General features: G+C 40.7%; 1 protein-coding gene across 23 annotated transcripts in view; it reads right to left on the reverse strand.

The window, feature by feature from the left end:
• LOC140487166 (eukaryotic translation initiation factor 4 gamma 3-like) overlaps positions 1-19154 on the reverse strand; it is a 354817-nt gene that overhangs the window by 37361 nt on the left and 298302 nt on the right. The gene's annotated exons all lie outside the window — the stretch shown is intronic.

Below are 19154 nucleotides of genomic sequence, written 5' to 3' on the forward strand. Positions count from 1 at the left end.
GTAACTATACAGCACATTTCCACTTTTAAAAGCATCTATTTTAACCACTAGATGGCCCCATTGGCATGACATAGCTTATGGTAATCTAGGGATACTCTGAGAATGATCAGTTTAAAAAATATCAACCACCATTTTCAGCATTGATAGCTTTTAAGTTGTAACTATTACTAAAATGCCCACAGCTATTTCCTTCCTGCTTTTAGTATAACAGGCCATCACCCAATCCAGGCAACAGAGAAGAAAAGTTGTGATCACATCAAAAGCTACAGCTTTAAAACTCCATTTAAGAACAGAAGTCAAATTTACAGATCATGGTCTTATTGCACCTCTAACCTTTGACAGTTGGAGTGCAGCATTAGTTTCAGATTACAGAGACAAGAAAGAAAGAGAAAGTTGTATGTTGGCAAAACATTTCAAGGAGAATAAATATTAGTACATGTCAAATGTGTGAACAAGAAAAGTTTTTCACTTACAAATGAAATGTTCCCTCTAGCCACCCAGATTTATTATATCCTGAAATGGACTTCCGCAGCAAATTCACTTGAAAGGAACTGAAGAATTGAAGAACATCTTATAAAGCTTGGCAGTCAGAGCAGCAAACTAATAGGACCACACATTACTCTGATCAGGTATTTCCTATAGGTGGCATTAAGGTCCCCACAAACTAGACCCAGACAACATCTCATCATATTTGATTTTTTTTAGCCTAACACCAGCCCCTTTTACATCTTTCTCCAACTCATTTTGTAACCAGTCTAAGGCCTTGAAAACTAGGGCCAAATTCAAATGGCAGGTGGCAAGAAACAGGAAAACACCCAGCACTGCCCATCTCCCTCAGGGAAGATGGCTAAGGTTGGGTCAGCTGTGCCCAGAAAAGGTTCAGAAGCAGCCACAGGCTGCCAAGACTGACTGCTTACACAGTTCGGAGAAAGTGAGGACTGCAGATCAGAGTCGAAGAGTGTGGTGCTGGAAAGGACAGTTGGTCAGACAGCATCTGAGGAGCAGGAGAATCGACGTTTCGGGCATAAGTGCTTCTCTCCTGCTCTTCAGATTCTGCCTGACCTGCTGTGTTTTTCCAGAGCCATACTTTTCAACACACACAGCTCTAGGGGTCTTGTATTTCAATTTCATAACATTTGATGTTAGAACCTTTAGTGGTGTCAAGTGCCTTGTGGTTTCGGGTATTTAATTTTGACAGGGTCCGGATGGTTGGCACTTACTGTGCTACTGTGAATTGAATTTTTAAAGAAAATGGTGGTTTTTACAACAAAGGTTATTAACTATGTACAAGTTCTTCAAAAAAATTACATCCAATTGTCATTATAGGGTTGACTGCTTCTGGACAATGGATAGTGGATGAATGGCGATGGGCATGCTATATATCTTGGAGGAAGCAGGAGGACCACCTTGTGAACTCAGCTTTGAAAAGGTTCCTTCATGCAGATTATGGTTCCCGAGATCTCTGAAATGCTGTGAATCATGACAGTCTTGAGAAACTGGCCTGACTCCATGAAAGGAGACCATACCTGTCTCTGTAATCAGCTAACCAAGTCGATAATACTGGGTGCAGGCTTGCGACTTCAACCATCCCCCACAAAGAAGGCCCTGGTGAAAATCAGATGATGTCTGGTCTACAACATAACTCCACAGACCTAGATTTGCCCCCTTTTCCCTTTATGACTTTGGTGAACAGAAATGACTTGTGGGCGGCACGGTGGCACAGTGGTTAGCACTGCTGCCTCACAGCGCCAGAGACCCGGGTTCAATTCCTGCCTCAGGCGACTGACTGTGTGGAGTTTGCACATTCTCCCCATGTCTGCGTGGGTTTCCTCCGGGTGCTCCGGTTTCCTCCCACAGTCCAAAGATGTGCAGGTCAGGTGAATTGGCCATGCTAAATTGCCCTTAGTGTTAGGTAAGGGGTAGATGTAGGGGTATGGGTGAGTTGCGCTTCGGCGGGGCGGTGTGGACTTGTTGGGCCGAAGGGCCTGTTTCCACACTGTAGGGAATCTAAAAAAAAAAAAAAAATCCTGTTTTGAAGCTAACTAACCTGGCATCATTTGTAGAAGAAAGGAAGTTATAAGCTTCTATCACCTCTAGTCTAGAGAAACATTTTCTCATTTCACTCCCAAAATGTTGTCTCATCTAATCTTCAAGACTGCATCCTCTAGTTCTAGCAGAAGTAGCTAATGCTAGTTAATTGTTCCTATTTAATCCCCTTAATGTCTTGGAAGTTTGAACCAAAACATCTCTTACCAATTTAATTTCAGGGAATGCAACTTCTGTTTATGTAGACTCTCCTTGTAATATAACACTCTTTTCACATCTAATTCTGATAGAACTATATTATGCTTTTTTCAAAGACAATGCATCCTTCCTAAGATGCAGTACCGAAAACTGAATGCAGTTAACCTAGCTGTGTACTAACTGGGGCTTTGCATAGCAGAAGCAATGACATCTACCCCTTGTACTCTAGTCTTCTAGATAGAAAGGCAAGCATGCCATTGGTCTTTGATAATTTCCCTATCAATTCATGAAATTTAATGATCTATGCATTTAGATCCCTAAACTTTGGGGATCTTCACTTTATCAGAGTAAAGTTAAATAACAAGATAACCTAATTAATATCTATGATTTAAACCCAATCTTCTTTGATCACAATGCCCAGACAAACCGACATAATTAAAAGGATATATTTTTTAAAAAAGAATTACAAATTATAATTGGCTAGCTTGCTTAAGCAGTTTTGCATGACAGGTGCTGTACCTTGATGCGATTCTTGGATAATGAGTTGTCCACAGGCACGTGGGACTGTATATCTTGCTTAAATCCCAAAGTCACTGGTTAACATAAACAGCTTCCACAGACTGAAGACTTTTATTTATCACATTTTATATGAAGACAGCAGTGGACTTGTTGGAGAGAGATCCTGTCTGACTAATTTAATTGCATTTCTTTTGCAAAGGTAACTCAATATATTGATATGGTTAGTGTAGTTGATGAGGTTTATATGGACTTCAGTAAGAACTTTGATCTTGGTCCCACATAGAAGGGTGGTCCAAACTCCCATGTGATCTAAGGCAAGTTGGCAAACTGGATCCAAACTGACTTGTTAATAGGAGGCAAAAGGTGATAGTGGAGGTTTGCTTTTTATAATTCGAAGCCTGTGACCTGTGGTGTATCATGGAGATCATCGCAGAGACTCTTGCTGCTTGTTACATACATTAACAATTTAGAAATGAATAAAGGTTAGTAGCGTTGTTGATACTGAGGAGGATGGTCTCATTCTACAGTCTGACACTGATCAGGTGTTAACTTGGTCAGAGCAATGGCCGATTTAATCCTGATTCGTGCGACATGATGCATTTTAGTAGGTCTGATAAGGGAGCATATAACGAACAGTAGGGCCCTAGGGACTAGTGATGAACAAAAGGACTTTGTTGTATGAGTTTGTTGATTCCTGAAGGTATCTTCACAGGTAGACAGTGTGGTGAAGCTTTATGGGATGCTTGCATTAGCCAGGGTGTAGAACATAGGAACAAGGAAGTTTTGGAACAACTTTATAAAATATTGTTTAGGCTGCTGAAGCACTGTGCACCTTTCTGGCCACCATACTATAGGAAGGGTTTGAGTATGTTGGAGATAGTGCAGAGGAGATTCACCAGGCTGTTGCTTGGGATGAGAACGGAGTTATGAGGAGTGACTGCATAGACTGGTTTGTTTTCCTTGATGCAGAGGCGAGATCAGAGGAGATGGATGTAATTAAGGAATACAAAATTATGAAAGGCATAGAAAGGGTAGATCATGAGAATCTTTACCCCATGCTAGGTGTTTCTAAGAACAGAGGGTACAAGTTTAAGATGATGAGTAATGATTTAAGAGGAGATCGGATATGTTGTGGATTCAATGTTGGTAAATTGGATTAGTGAAGTTTGGTGTTTATTGGTCAGCATGAACATGCTGGACCCAAAAGGGCCTGTTACTATACTTTATGCCTCTCTGACTTGAAGCCCCACCCAATTACCTCAAGTCATTCTGAGACTGCACCATTAAAGGACTTGAAAACCTTGCAATAACCCAAGGTTAAGCAGGGTATGTTTTTAATGTGAAGGCAAGAATACCTTAATTTACTTGATAACAGCCATGTGTGACTGAAATTAGATTTTGCCTTGCTCTTGAATAGCCCATAGACTTTTACACTCCTCAGAAATTGAAATCTCACCTTTGAAAAATGGCAATCATTTTACACAGCCAGTATGCTTTTGACAAATTTGTAACAGCTGCTACCTAGTATTCCATGTAAGATCAGACTCCACTCCTGATTAACAAATTTTTCTCTCTTTTGTTAAGCATTCATCTTGAAATCCCAACAATTTCCATGTATTTAAGAAGCCATGAATATCAACTGCTTCCTTAACCTGTCAAAATGAACGTGTGCAGACTGGCAATATTCTTCCTTTCCCTGCCTTGTGTATAGCATACTTCCCAAGCTTATGTTTCAGCTGTTTCCTCTTGTGCCAGTCTGCGCAGCTCACTTCACAGTGGAACTGGATTAGCTAGCTTCCATTTTTAAGTCAGTCGATTCTACCACACTTCACATGTTTATCTAGATCCATTACTCAATAATTGCCATCAAATTCTGGCACAAGTAGCAATCCTTTATCTGAAATTCCGAAATCCGAAAAGCTGCAAAGTCCGAAGTTTTTTTTGTGAAGCTTTTTTTCTCATTAACAGGGTTGTTTGGCGTGCAAACAGTTAACCCAAGTCGACACCCACTCGATGCGTGTCATTCAGATGCAATGGGAGTGTGGCCCAGCACTGGCAGATCTCAATTCTCTCTCAAGGCGCGTTCACTGAGTGAGTCTGCTTCTCCAGTAAGATTTTTTTTTAAATCAAACAACCATCAAACTGTCACTTATTCTGAAATGCGAAAAATACAGAATTCCAAAAACCAGCTGGTCCCAAACATTTCTGATAAAGGATTGTGCACCTGTACTGCAATTACAATTTCAAAACAGCTTGTTTGGTTTGATTCCCCTTTATGCAGGCATTGATTGTTAGAATCTCGGCATTTTGAAATCCCAATTCTTTAGAATATCAAATGCCTATGAACCAGAGCCTGCAGTTTTTACAGCTGCCAGGATTAGACTAGTCTGATACAACAGGTGTAGCCTTCTTCCACAGTCGATTGCAGTAAAAATCATGTCTGCTTTAAAGAGTCAGAAGTCACATGATACCAGGTTATAGTCCAACAGGTTTATTTGAAATCACAAGCTTTCGGAGCGCATCCCCTTCGTCAGATTTCAAATAAACCTGTTGGACTATAACCTAATGATCTGCGACTTCTGACTTTGTCCACCCCAGTCCAACACCAGCTACTCCAAAAAGGCAGTAAACTACCATTGAATCAAATTGTTCTAGACAGACTAAGAGATAAAAATTCAAAAATGTTGCATCTATGTCCATAGCTAAATTCAAACCTTTTGTGTAGTGAACTTTGCGTTTCAATCAGCACACAGGCAGAACACCACAGGTGTGTATTTTAATTGCTAGATTCAGTTTATCTTTATTCAGCACAAGATTAGATTAGATTCACTACGCTATGAAAACAGACCCTTCGGCCCAACAAGTCCACACCAACCCACTGAAGAGTAAACCACCCAGACCTATTCCCCTACCCTATATTTACCCCTGACTAATGCACCTAACACTATGGGGAATTTAGCATGGCCAATTCACCTGATCTGCACGTCTTTGGATTGTGGGAGGAAACCCACGTAGACACAGGGAGAACGTGCAAATTCCACACAGACTCTTGCCCGAGGCAGGAATCGAACCTGGGTCCCTGGTGCTGTAACTGCAATGAAAATGCTTATTTAGATAATCTGAATTTTAAAGGATTACATTTCATAGACAGCAAAAGCTGATAATCATAGATATCAGGGGGGCTGACATCAACAGGTGTTCTCGTCACTAAATGATTATGATGTGTCATAAAAATCAGCTTTCAACAATCTTACAGGACCTACATAAGTTAATGACCAATAACTAATTAGCTAGTGCAAGGTTCAGAATCCCCTCCCCCATACTTGCACTTCTCAGTTTTATTTACGGGCAGTAGGGCAGTCACAAGGCAAAATGGAGGAATGTGATGGCAGATTGCAACAGGATTTAGAAGTTTCCAAAAGCAAGTCTTGGAATGGATTGAGACTTGGGAGGAAAAAAAAAGTTGGTGAAATGTCAGAATAAAACTACAGTTCTGTGGCTGAGCATCAAGTCTGAGAATGACAAGTGGTTGTGACTCTCAGGCATCTCCATCAGTTTATAAGGCAATGCTTTCTAAACTTCTTCCCACTGATATTCCAATTTGAGGCTTCAAAACTTTCGGAACCCCTCAGCAAATGCCGCAAGGGTCCTATAAGAGCAGGGTGGACCCATCTATTGCTACATCAGAGCACATGACCTCACTTAGGGAAGACAAGGTACAAAGCAACCAAGAGACAGCTATCCACCTTTTACTTCCTAAAGTCAAAAGCAACCTTGTCAAAGAGGCATATCAATCACCAGTTGACAATGAGTCAAGGAGAGAGCAGCTGTTGGAAACTGTACTGTTATGGCACTGGGCTGGGCTGGGCTAGGGAAGGAAAGGCTTCTGATTCATGAGGCTAGCAAAGTCAACCTAAGATCCCAGCTGTTTGTGGAAGGTCTTTACTCAGAATCTGTAAGAGCAGAAAATTTAAACAAAAGTTCATTCACGGGATATTGGTGTCACTAGTTGGGACAGTTCACCTCTTAATTGCCCTTGAAAAGGTGGTTATCAGTTGCCTTCTTGAACTGTGTTCCATTTAGATATACAAAGAAAACATTAGGAAAGAAGCCACAGGAATTTAACCCAGAGATATTGACAGAATGGTGATATATTTCCAAGCTTGGAGAAGAACTTGGAGGGATGCTGGCATGCCCATCTATCTGCTACCCACATCTTTCTAGAGGGTTGTGGTTGCTGATTTGGAAGCTTGGTGAATTTCTGAATTGCATCTTGTAGTTGATACACATAGCTGCTACTGAGCATTGATGTAGAATGAGTGAATGTTCATGGATGTGGTGCCAATCAAGAGAGCTACTTTGTGCTGGATGGTGTACTTGACTGTTATTGGAGTGCACTAATTCAGGCATGTGGGGATCCTAATATTACATTCCAGGTTTGCCCCCAGTAGATTGCAGACAGACTTTGAAAAGTTAGGTGGTGAGTCAGTTACTGCAGGATTTTTTGCCTCTGGCCTGCTGTTTGAGCTAATTCTCAGGATGTTGATAGTGGGGAGTCAATGATGGTGAACACCGAATGTCAAAGGCCAATGGTTAGACTCTCTTATTGAAGGTGGTCATAAACCTTGCACTTGTATGGCATTAATGTTAGTTACTACTTGTCAGCCTAAAAGTGGATATTGTATAGGTCCTGCTGCATTTAGATATGGATTGCTTCAAAATGTGAGTAATCTCAAATGGTGCTGAACATTGATGACTGCGCAGCAAACCTCCCCACATTTGACCTCATGATGGAGGGAAGGTCATCGAGGAAGCAGCTGAAGATAGTTGGACCTTGGACACTCCTAAGGAATGCCTGCAGTGATGTCCTGGAACAAAGGTGACTGATCACCAAGACAGACAGGGAATGTACCCTAAGAGAAAATATGTAGAGAAAATAAAGAGGAATCAAGCAAGTAAATTATGAAGGATCACAGCAGGATCACTACACTAGGTAATCAGCAGGCCTAGGCTAATGATCTGGGAATGTGTGTTCAAAGGTCAGCATTGTAGAATTTTAATTTAATGAATAAAAATCTGTAATGAAGGCTAGTTTCAGTTTTGTGGCGCCATTATTATCATCAAAATCCATCTATTCTACCAGTATGGCCTACATGGGTGTCCAGGCCCACAGCAGTATGCTATGCTGCTAACCATCCTGGGAAGGTACTCGTTGTTACCAAATTGCTACATAAAGGAATGCAGTAGTTCAAAACAATGGCTCCTTCCCAAGAGGAATTTAAGAGATTGACAACAAATGCTGAGCTTGCCAACATCACACACCCCCCTGAAATAATAAAGACAGACAGCACAATATATTTTAAAATTCTGTAATGGGAATAGGAACATGATTTGAGAGAGAGAAAGAGAGAGAGAGAGAGAGATATCACGTGCGCGAGAGAGACAGAGTAGAAATATTAAGCAATTATTTTACATTGATATTTACCAGGGAGGCAGAATATAGAAATTATATTGAATAATGCAATTAATAAAGAGATAAGTATATTTGAAATTTAAAGGAGTAAGTATTGAATTCATTAAATAAACTCAGAAGATAAATCTCCTAGTCTGAATGGCTTGCATCCAAGCATTTTAGAAAGACGGTATAGGAGTTGGGACATTATGTTGAAATTATACAGGACATTGGTGAGGCCTCTTCTGGAATACTGTGTCCAGTTCTGGTCACCCAGTTATTCAAAGGATTTTATCAAAGAAGAGATTTACCAGGATATTGTCGGGTTTGGGAACTTTCAGTTATAAAGGAAGGCTGGGATGTTTTTCACTGGAGCGTAGGACGTTGAGAGGTCACCTGATAGAAACTTATAAAATAACCAAAGAGTCAAAAAGTGCAGGGCTGGAAAAGCACAGCCCCTCAGGCAACATCCGAGGAATGGAAGAATCGATGTTTCAAGCATAAGCTCTTCATCAGGAATAATGGAAGATAAAGATAGAGTTACTGGTAATTGTCTTTTCCTCAAGATGGGGAATTTCAATACTAGGGGGCACATTTTCAAGGTGAGAGGAGAGAGATTTAAAAAATACATAAGAGGCAAATCTTATTTTACAAACAGGGTGGTTCGCATGTGGAATCAAGGTCCTGAGGAAGTAGTGGATGCGGGTACAATTACAACATTTATAAACATTTGGACGGATACATGAATAGGATATGTTTGGAGGGAGTTTGGCCAAGAGCAGACAGGTGGGACTAGTTTAGTTTGGAATTATGGTTGGCATGGACTAGTGGGATCAATGGGTTTATTCCTGTACAACTCTATTTAGGTGAGAAGTAGCAGAGCCATTAGCACTCAGCATTGGTTATAAAAAGAGGTAATGCCAGTGGGCAGGCAGTTAATTCACTTATTCTTATATTTAAGGGCAGAAGATGTCAGTGTTCGGAATACTTGAATTCTTACTAAATGAGAGAACACAAACAAACATATAGAAATGAGAGATGCAACAATGAATAACAATCTCTGACGAGATCAAACTTTTGTCAAGATCTGATAAGGAACACGTATCTGCTTATTTAAGATTAAGAGAAAAATTGAAAATCCAGGTACTTTCAAATAAACTATTCCATGATTTTAAACAAACAAAATAAATTACTACACAAGGTTAGAAACTACAACAAACTACAATATATAGACAATTTGCACTTTAACATCCAGAATTAATAAAAGGCAAATATGGTTAAACAAAATACATGGGACATCCACACAGTGCACTAATTAGCAGATCAAGTGAAGACCAATCCCATGGATTCGTCAGCAAAGCCCCAGGTAGTAATGACATGGTGGGTCACAAAATCCAATTAAAATCGTGCCTCCTTCACAAGGGATTCCCATCCTTATGCTTTGAAGATTTAACCTCTCAACTTCCTAGTAACAACTGTTATCCAGCTTGGAGGCCTTTCTGCTTCTTCTTTGACCTGCAGGTAGCTGTCATGCAAAAGAACTCAAGGCACCAAAAGGCTGCTCACTAAAGAGCTGTTCAATCTTGTTTCAGGAGACTACGCCCCAATGGACTCATAAGGCTGCACTCCATCTGCATGGAACATAGAAACAATTCAGCTAAGCTAGGCTGGCACTGTACTGAGTCCCTCCTGCCTGCACTCAGTTTCAGCTGCCTCAAACCACATTCTCTGACTAGCCACCACAATATCACTGCTAACTGGGAGACACTTCTTCTGCTTCCAAACACCTAACGACCAGAAGATCGCGACCTTTAGCTTTGACTGTCTCCGAACTGACAGGGTTATGTGGGCTTCACTTTCAATCCTACAGTCTCCTTTTATACCAGCTTATACTCCACTTATCATAAGAAAGTACACTTCTGTTCGATGGGCTATTCCCTACCCCATCGCTGCAACTAATCATAGAATAAGCATGCACAGCTAGACACGCTGCTGCCTATGTGGAGAGTTGGAAGTGGTGTCTACAGAAACACCATGCAGAAGCACTCGTCATACCCTCCCCATTCGGCTTTCTTCACAATTTACATTAACATGTTGGACTTTGAAGTCAAAAACACAACTTCTAAATTCATGGATGACATTCAATCGAATTACTTCACTGCAAATCAGAACAAACAAAACTTTTTTAAAAAGCATAGCTTATGCAATTAAGAATTTTTCCCATGTACAACATCTACAGTCAGCAGGCACAACCTCTGCCCAAAATAAGACACTGTAATTGACAACATTAAAATCAATGTAATACATCGGATTGAAGGATCACCTTGACCTGAAATATCCAGTTCGTTTCTCTCCTCAAATGCTGCCTGACCTGTTGAGAATTTCAAGCATTTTTAATTTATGTTTAAAATCAACTCTAACTGGTTTGTACTTGAAAGTGAATTACTCTTCATTAGCAAAAATCACCATTAAAACACCAGCATGATCCATGACTGATGCTTAGCAAAGTAAGAACTCAAAACTGCACATTCAATTGGCTAGCTAATGGTCAAGGTAGAAATATCAAACAATGAACATGTAATAATTGGTATATTGAGCTGATCAGGTACTTCAGCTAGCATAAATGCGTATATAGTCTTATGGGAGATGACCAGCAGCAAAAAAAAAATGCTTGCCCCTAAAGTTACAATTTGAACAATGACTGAGAGCCTCCTACCCGGCCGAGTACATGCAAGTCCTGGGCCGCCTCCACCGCCGTTCCCTCACCACCAGATGCCTGGAAGATGAATGCCTCAATTCCGCCTTGGAACACTTCAACCCCATGGCATTAACGTAGATTTCACCAGTTTCCTCATTTTCCCTTTCCCCACCTCACCCCAGCTCCAGCTCAGCACTGCCCTCATAAAGTGACCTACCTGCCTATCTTCCTTTCCACCTATCCACTCCACCCTCCTCTCTGACCTATCACCTTCATCCCCACCGCCATTCACCTATTGTACTCTATGCTACTTTCTCCCCACCCCCACCTCATTTATTTCTCCACCCTGTAGGCTCCCTGTCTCTATTCCTGATGAAGGGCTCTTGCCTGAAACATAGATTTTCCTGCTGCTTGGATGCTGCCTGACCTGCTGTGCTTTTCCAGCACCACTCTAATCTAATCAGGGAATCTGCTCACTGGAGTGTAGAAAAACGAGAGGTGATCTTATTGAAAGCTATAACACCTATAAAGGGCTTGACAAGATAAATGCTGAGAAGATGTCTTCCCTCAGAGCAGAGTCTCAGACCAGACTGCGTAGTCTCAGAATAAAGGGACTCAAATTTAAGACTGAGATGAGGGGGAATTTCTTCTGTTAGAAGATTGTCTCCTTGCCACAGACCGCTGTGATGCCACTGCCCTTGTGTATATTTAAGGCTAAGATAGATTCTTGATCAGGAAGACAATCAAGGGTTATTGGGAAAATACAGGTGAGTGGACATATGGAGTGTTGGATGAATACAATCCTACTGAATGGTGCAGCATGCTCGAGGGGCTGAACAGCCTACTCCTGTTTCTATTTCTTATTGTCTCAAAGCATAAGGTGATGCATTTTCTGAGAACTAATAAGACAAGTGAGTACATGACAAATAGGAAGACCCTGTGTATTACTGAGGATCAGCAGGACTTTGGTGTGTATATGCAAAGATCCTTGAAGGCAACAGGGTGATGATGATGATATTTGGAATACTTGCTTTTATTTGTCATGGCATAGAGTACAAAAGCTGGGAGGTTATGAAGATGGTGTTGTTTAAACACAGCTCGAGAACTGTGTGCAGTTCTGGTTGCTACACTATAGGAAATATATGACTGCACTGGAGAGGTTGCAAAGGAGCTTGGTGAGGATGTTGTCCAGACTACAGCATTTCAGCTGTGAAGACAGCACGAACGACACAATACTGTAATCTGCCCTCTAATCTGGAAGAGCTCAAAAGAGAGAAAATGCTGGAAAATCTCAGCAGGTCTAGCAGCATCTGGAAGGAGAGAAAAGAGCTGACTTTTCGAGTCTAAATGACCCTTTGTCAAAGCTCCTTTTGGTTTCAGATTCCAGCATCCGCAGTAATTTGCTTTTAATCAGGAAGAACTGTTCACCTGCTCAATTCATCCACTCCGTGCATTCAGACTCTTAGCTGATTGCATATCCATGATATCAGGACTCCTCAAATCACTTGGGGTTCTGTTTTGCATTAAAGACATCTTAGTAGAATTAAGTCAAAAATCACAGAACACTGGGTTATAGTCCAACCGGTTTATTTGAAACGCAAGCTCTCACTGCCGTGTTTCTTCCTCAGGCAGCTAGTGAGAGAGAATACATCAGATACAGAATTTAGAAGTAAAAGAATCATACAACTGATGTGAATGTATTGAACAAACCTAGATGGCTATTAAGTCTTTAATCAGTTAGAGTGGAGATGCAGTTTTCGATTGATTAATATATAAATCCCAGAATTTCTTTCAAGTCACTGCCCTGGGACAGTGAGGTTTTATCAGTACAAAGGTGACATCTCAGGTCAGACAATGCACTTTAGACGTGAGGCCTTATTTTGAGTGTGTGTCTCAACCTGAAGTCAGACTGGTTTTATTTCCAAAGTAGGAATTCATAAAATTCACACTGGCTGCCTGCCTATAAACTATGCTTTTTGACCAAAATAGAATGTACCTGCAAATACAAAATTCATCCCATAGGTTTAAGTGAGTGAGTGAGTGAGTGAGTGAGTGAGAGAGAGAGAGAGAGAGAGACTGTGTGTGTGTGTGTGTGTGTGTGTGTGTGTGTGTGTGTGTGTGTGTGTGTGTTGGGGGGGGGGGGGGAAGAGAAAGAAAAGAGAGAGAGAGAGACAGAGACAGAGAGCACGCATGCGTGTGCTTTAGAGGGAATATGTGTGAGGGAGTAAATGTGTGCGCTTGAGAGACAATGTGCATAAGTATATGCAGCCACTACTTTGTTGCATATCCTAAAGTCTGCCTTGGAGGACGTTCACCCGAAGATCCGAGGCTGAATGTCCTTGACTGCTGAAGTGCTCCCCCACTGGGAGGGAAGATCAGTGTCTGGCAATTGTTGCACAGTGTGCATTGTTGCATCTGCATGGTTTCTCCAATATACCATGTCTTCAGGCATCCTTGCCTGCAGTGTATGAGATAAACAATGTTGACTGAGTCACATGGGTATTTGCTGTGTATGTGGTGAGAGGTGTTCCCACATGTAATGGTAGCATCCATGTCAATGCTTTGATAATGTCTTGCAGTGGTTGTCATAACAGGGTTGTATGGTGTTGTGGTTGATGTTATCCTGAAAGCTGGGCAGTTGCTGCGAACAATAGTCTGTTTAAGGTTTGGTGGTTGTTTAAAGGCAAGAAGTGGAAGCATAGGGAAGATTTTGGCAAGGTGCTTATCCTCATCGATAATGCGTTGGAGGCTACAAAGAACATGGCACAGTCTCTCCACTTCAGGAAATACTGAATGAAAAGGGGTATCCTATCCATCGTATCCTACTTCCGTCTTCTGAGGAGGTCATTACAGTTTTTCGCTGTGATATGTTGAACTAATGATCAATTAACTGAGCATTGTATCCTGTCCGTATGAGACACTTTCGGGTGTCCATCATATTCCTCCTCAGCTGAATAGATTGAGTGCTGGGGTTGTTCATAGGGAATGGCTGTTTTAATATGTTTAGGGTGGAAGCTAGAGAAGTGCAGCATTCATGGGCTTGCAGTAGAGTGAGGTATTGAGGTCCACGTCCTTGATGGAGTTGAGTGTATCCAAGAATGCGACTGACTCTAAAGAGTAGTCCATGATGGTGACGTGAAAGTTTCACTGAACAATGAATATCTCAGTGCTTTACCCCAGCCAATGAAGAACATTAGAAGTTCAGTCACAATTGTAATGTAAGAAATACAACAGCTAATGTTTGCATAGCTAACTCTTCACCAATAACAATGTGATAATGACCAGATTATCTGTTTTAATGATGTTGATTAAGGCATAAATATCAAGAAGGGGACCAGGGAAAATTCCCTTGCTCTCCACCCTACTGAGAAGACAGAATGGGTATTGGTTTAATGTCTGATCTGAAAGACAACACCTTTGACACAGCAGTGTTCTGAGTGTCTTGATTTGTTTCACAGTTCCTGGCGTTGAACGAGAATCATAGAATACAACCATATAATTCCTTTGGTATGAAAACAGGTCATTCAGCCCATCAAATCGCAACTAACCCTCTGAAGATCATCTCTCATTTCCCTTTTCTAATCCACCTAGCCTGCACACCTCCTAACACTATGGGCAATTTAGTATGGTCAATCCACCTAACCTGCACATTTGGACAATGGGAGAGAACCAGAACGACCAGTGGAAAACTAAGCAGTCACGGGGAGAATGCGCAAACTCCACACAGACAGTCACCCAAGGTTGAAATTGATTTTGGATCCCTGGTGCCGTGAAGCAGCAATATTAACCACATGCCTCCCAATCACAACCTTCTGACTCCAATGCAAGAGTGCCACCAACTGAGCCACGGTGGGCACACTTTGTGGTACTTCAGTTCCGAATTCCAGAAATAAAACCAAAAACTATCTGCAAATGATAAATTTCCTCTCAACTTAAGCCAAATTTGACATTTACTTCTTGTATTTCATGCAAAGATTAGATTTCTTTTATAACTGTACACATTTAATTTCTATGTTGTGGTTCTGTTCACCGAGCTGGGAATTTGTGTTGTAGATGTTTTGTCCCCTGTCTAGGTGACATCCTCAGTGCTTGGGAGCCTCCTGTGAAGCACTTCTGTGATGTTTCCTCCGGCATTTATAGTATATTACTATAAATGCCGTAGGAAACATCACAGAAGTGCTTCACAGGAGGCTCCCAAGCACTGAGGATATCACCTAGACAGGGGACGAAACGTCTGGAACACAAATTCCCAGCTCGGCGAACAGAATCACAACAACGAGCACCCGAGCTACAAATCTGCTCCCAAAAATTTAATTTCTATTTCAATCCAATTGATATTCATTAATCACATTTTGAGCAGAGTGTCTTAATTTATATTTACAAGTTTCCTCAGTGTCGGTCTGTCTGCACCACCATCATGCACAGCAGACTCAATGGGCCACCCACTCCGCCAGTTTCAATATTCTTAAGTGTGACATGATATAAGTGTTACATAATTAAGTAATTCCACTGTAAACAAAACGCAGTCACTCTTTTTAAAGATGAACTTCAATTTTAACTTTCTGGATACTGTGTCCAAATGGAATGCCTAATACAATATACTGGGTGTAACCGTTCTTCAGGACTGTGGGTGCAAGTGAAGGGTGCTCCTCTCACACCCACCTCCCCGGTCCTTAAGAACAGTTACACCCAAAGCATTGACTTCTCCATGTCCTGATGTTGCCTGGTTTGCTGTGGTTTTCCAGCCTCCTGTCGTCTACCTTGGATTTCAGCATCTGCAGTTCTTTTGTCTCAATGCAAAATATCACAGATTTTGCAAGGCAGTGAAAATAAGAACATTCACGAAGCAGCATGTCCCTAAGCAGTAATTTTGATAGAATCATATCATATTAGAATCAAACCAATGCCTGAGTACAGAATATACTTCAAACTAGCATAGTAGTCAGAGAAAACAGGTCAAGTTCAAATAGAAAAACTGATATTCCAATTTTACAGATCAAGAGGTTTTAACACTTGAACACATTACGTGCAGAAGACAAGCAACTCAGCAAACCTGGTACTATCTAAATCTACACTAAGCATCAATATAAAGACCCAACAGTGGAAAGCCTTGATGGTTCATGTTACTGAAAAAAAAACTAGCTTTTTTTAAAAAAGAAACAAAAATTGTGCTAATATATCCTCTAGTTTCACGGCTGATCCAATTAGAGCATGAGTAGTCAGCTTAGGACAGAGTCAGCAGCTACTTTGCACAAATGTCAAAAATAATTGTAATTCGAGATGTATTTAAAAATTCAGAGTTGTGTAGTGCAGGTTGATCCAAGCGCTTAATTTCAGCAGCTCAGTTCCTGTCAGAAAATTTAGATTTCTGGGTGCCACAACCATTACCAGAGGTTATCAGAGGAAAGGACAATCTTCCCCAATCATAAAATCCTTACAATGCAGATAGAGGTCATTTGGCCTATCGAGTCTGCACCAACCCTCTGAAGAGCATCCACCCAGATCTAGCCCCTTACTTTAACCCTGTAACCCCCACATTTACCATGGCTAATCCATCTTGCCTACACATCTCTGGACACTATGGACAATTTAGTGTTGCCAATCCACCTAATTTGTACATCTTTGGACCGTGGGAGGGAATGGAAGCACATAGCAAAAACCCATGCCGACATGGGGAGAAAATGCAAATTCCACACAGTTACCTGAGGCTGGAATGAAACCTGGCTCCGGCACTGAAGTAGCAGTGCTAACTACTGTGCCGCCCCAAGGAATTATCACTGTGATTTTTTGAGCTGGCTTTTGATACATATCATAGTGATGCTACAGATAAATGCCACAAAGTTTCAATAAATACCAAACTTCCTGAAGCAAAATATCACAAAAGCATGACTCAAGATCAAAAATATTGCTACTTCTACCAATATTGCCAAGTATTGGCCTCAGTAATATATAATCAACCTGTTCAGATAGGACACTCTCAAGGCAAGTGGCACTTGAACCCAGATCTTGTACCCAGAGGTAGGGACATTACAATTACACAACAAGACCCACAAAAAGCCTCACTGATAGGTTTGTAATACCATTTACCAAGTAAAAAAGCCAGTAAAGTTCAGTAACATCATAAAGTTCACTGGAAGGAAAACCATTAGTTTAATTTTTTATTTGATGCTTTGAACAGGATTTTCCAAAGGTTCGTACCTTACCATTATATGTAAATTTTCTGCCTGTGATATGACTTCCTGTGGTGCTCTCTAGGTGCCATAGCTTCACTGGAACAGAAGGAAATCTACATCACATCTGATGTAGACTCTAGCTTCACACCGAAAATCTCCAACAATCAAGACTTGAAATTTCAGCCAATACAATCCATGATAGAAAGCAATGTTCCTCAAATTTACAATGATAAGTTGAAGTATTCCTTTTGAAAAGCTTAATAGCAGAGAATGGTGGGTTTAAAGTTACTGATTCATTTATAACCATGAAATGCACCAATTACAAGAATAGACTGACAATAGGAATATACTATGCTTCTCAGCAATACCTGACAAAAAGATGTTTCCTTTTTATGTTAAAATGTAAATATTCAACTGATGAGATACTAAATCAGACTTTATACTTACTTGCAAGTTTATATATAGGACTCCTGCTGTACAAATTTATAAAAACTGGCAAACACACTACTTGAAGATTGAATTTATTTTGTGGTTTGTGGAACAGACAATAGTACAGATTACAGATGAATAAACAAAGCCATAAGCCTAGAAGCATGGCATTCCAACCTGAACTCTATCAACAAACACATTAACTTGGATCCCATTTACGACCCCTTGAGAAAAACAACAAGAAATGACAGCACCACAGGAACAAATGTCACCGACCCAAGGAAACCTAAACACAAATTAAAAGCTAGCCATACCAGCAGTGCTTCATCCAGAGGCTCACTGATGATGTTACCTAGTACGGTGACAAGTTTCCTAAAACCGGACCTTCCAGCTCAGTGAGCAAACCTAAATCCAGAACCTCAACCTCAGCTTACACGTCTTTTCAAAACTCACTAACAAAGCCATAAAAATATTTCTACAGCAGAAAATACTGAGCCTCCCAAACTTACTTCTACTACCCAGAAGAACAAGAGCACCATGCACATGAGAGTGCCATCACTTCAAAGTCTCTCACTATCCTAACTTGCAAATGTATTGCTGCTCCCTCATTGTCAGAGTCAAAATCCTAGAATGCCCTCAACAACAGCTTACTTGGACTATTTCTAAGAACAAACGAACTTTCACCATTTATTCGTCTGATTATTGATGCTCACTGATTTCATCCCTATTTCTTACATTATCTGAAGTAGTGACTGATTCTAATTCCACTGCAGCAGTGATGCCTCCAAAAGATCCACTCCACACCAAAAGTGTTTCTGATACTGTGAGTACTTTCACAAGTATAGAGCATGAACCCTCCTCAAAATTTCTGCCAGCTTTCTCCATCTTTGGAGACCATCTCTGCAGCACACAGAACAATAAACTGCTTTATACACTGGCCTGCACTTTTATTATAAATAGAATCACAGAATCCCTACAGTGTGGAAACAGACCCTTTGGCCCAAGTCCACACCGACCCTCCAAAGAGTAAACCACTCAGATCATTCCCCTGCCCTGTTATCCTAATCTTACCCCTGACTAATGCAGTTAACATACACAGCATGAATCAAAAACAGTAATGTCAACCAATAAGGGGAGAACTGGTGACGTTTAGATGGCCGTTTTGAATTTACTCTCGTTTTCAGAGGATTGTGACATACTTGCACACCTTTTATGTGAAAGTTCACTCAGATTTCTTTAACACCCACTAAACTATGAATTGAAACGTTTATGAATGTTTAAAAATAAACTGCAACACTGCACTCCTGATGGATAACCGAGAACGATTTCTAAATTACAAATTAAAAATTTATTAACTCAAGGTTCCAAAGGCAGATGAAAAGAATCTGTAGATGTAGCTTTACTCAGCTGGTTAACATTAACAATAAATAATATCGCCATTTTGTGCCCAGGAGTTATTTCTAAAAACAAGTTAACTTTCACCATGTATTCTTCTGATTATTGATGTTCACTGACTTCATCCCCATTACTTACATTATCTTAAACAGTGACTGATTCTAATTCCACTGCAACAGTGATGCCTCCAATATTTCATCCAAATCGCAATTCTTTTAAGCTTGGTAGCACAGTCTGCTTAATT

This window comes from Chiloscyllium punctatum, chromosome 16 (genome assembly GCF_047496795.1).
Source record: "Chiloscyllium punctatum isolate Juve2018m chromosome 16, sChiPun1.3, whole genome shotgun sequence".
Taxonomy (NCBI): Eukaryota; Metazoa; Chordata; class Chondrichthyes; order Orectolobiformes; family Hemiscylliidae; genus Chiloscyllium; species Chiloscyllium punctatum.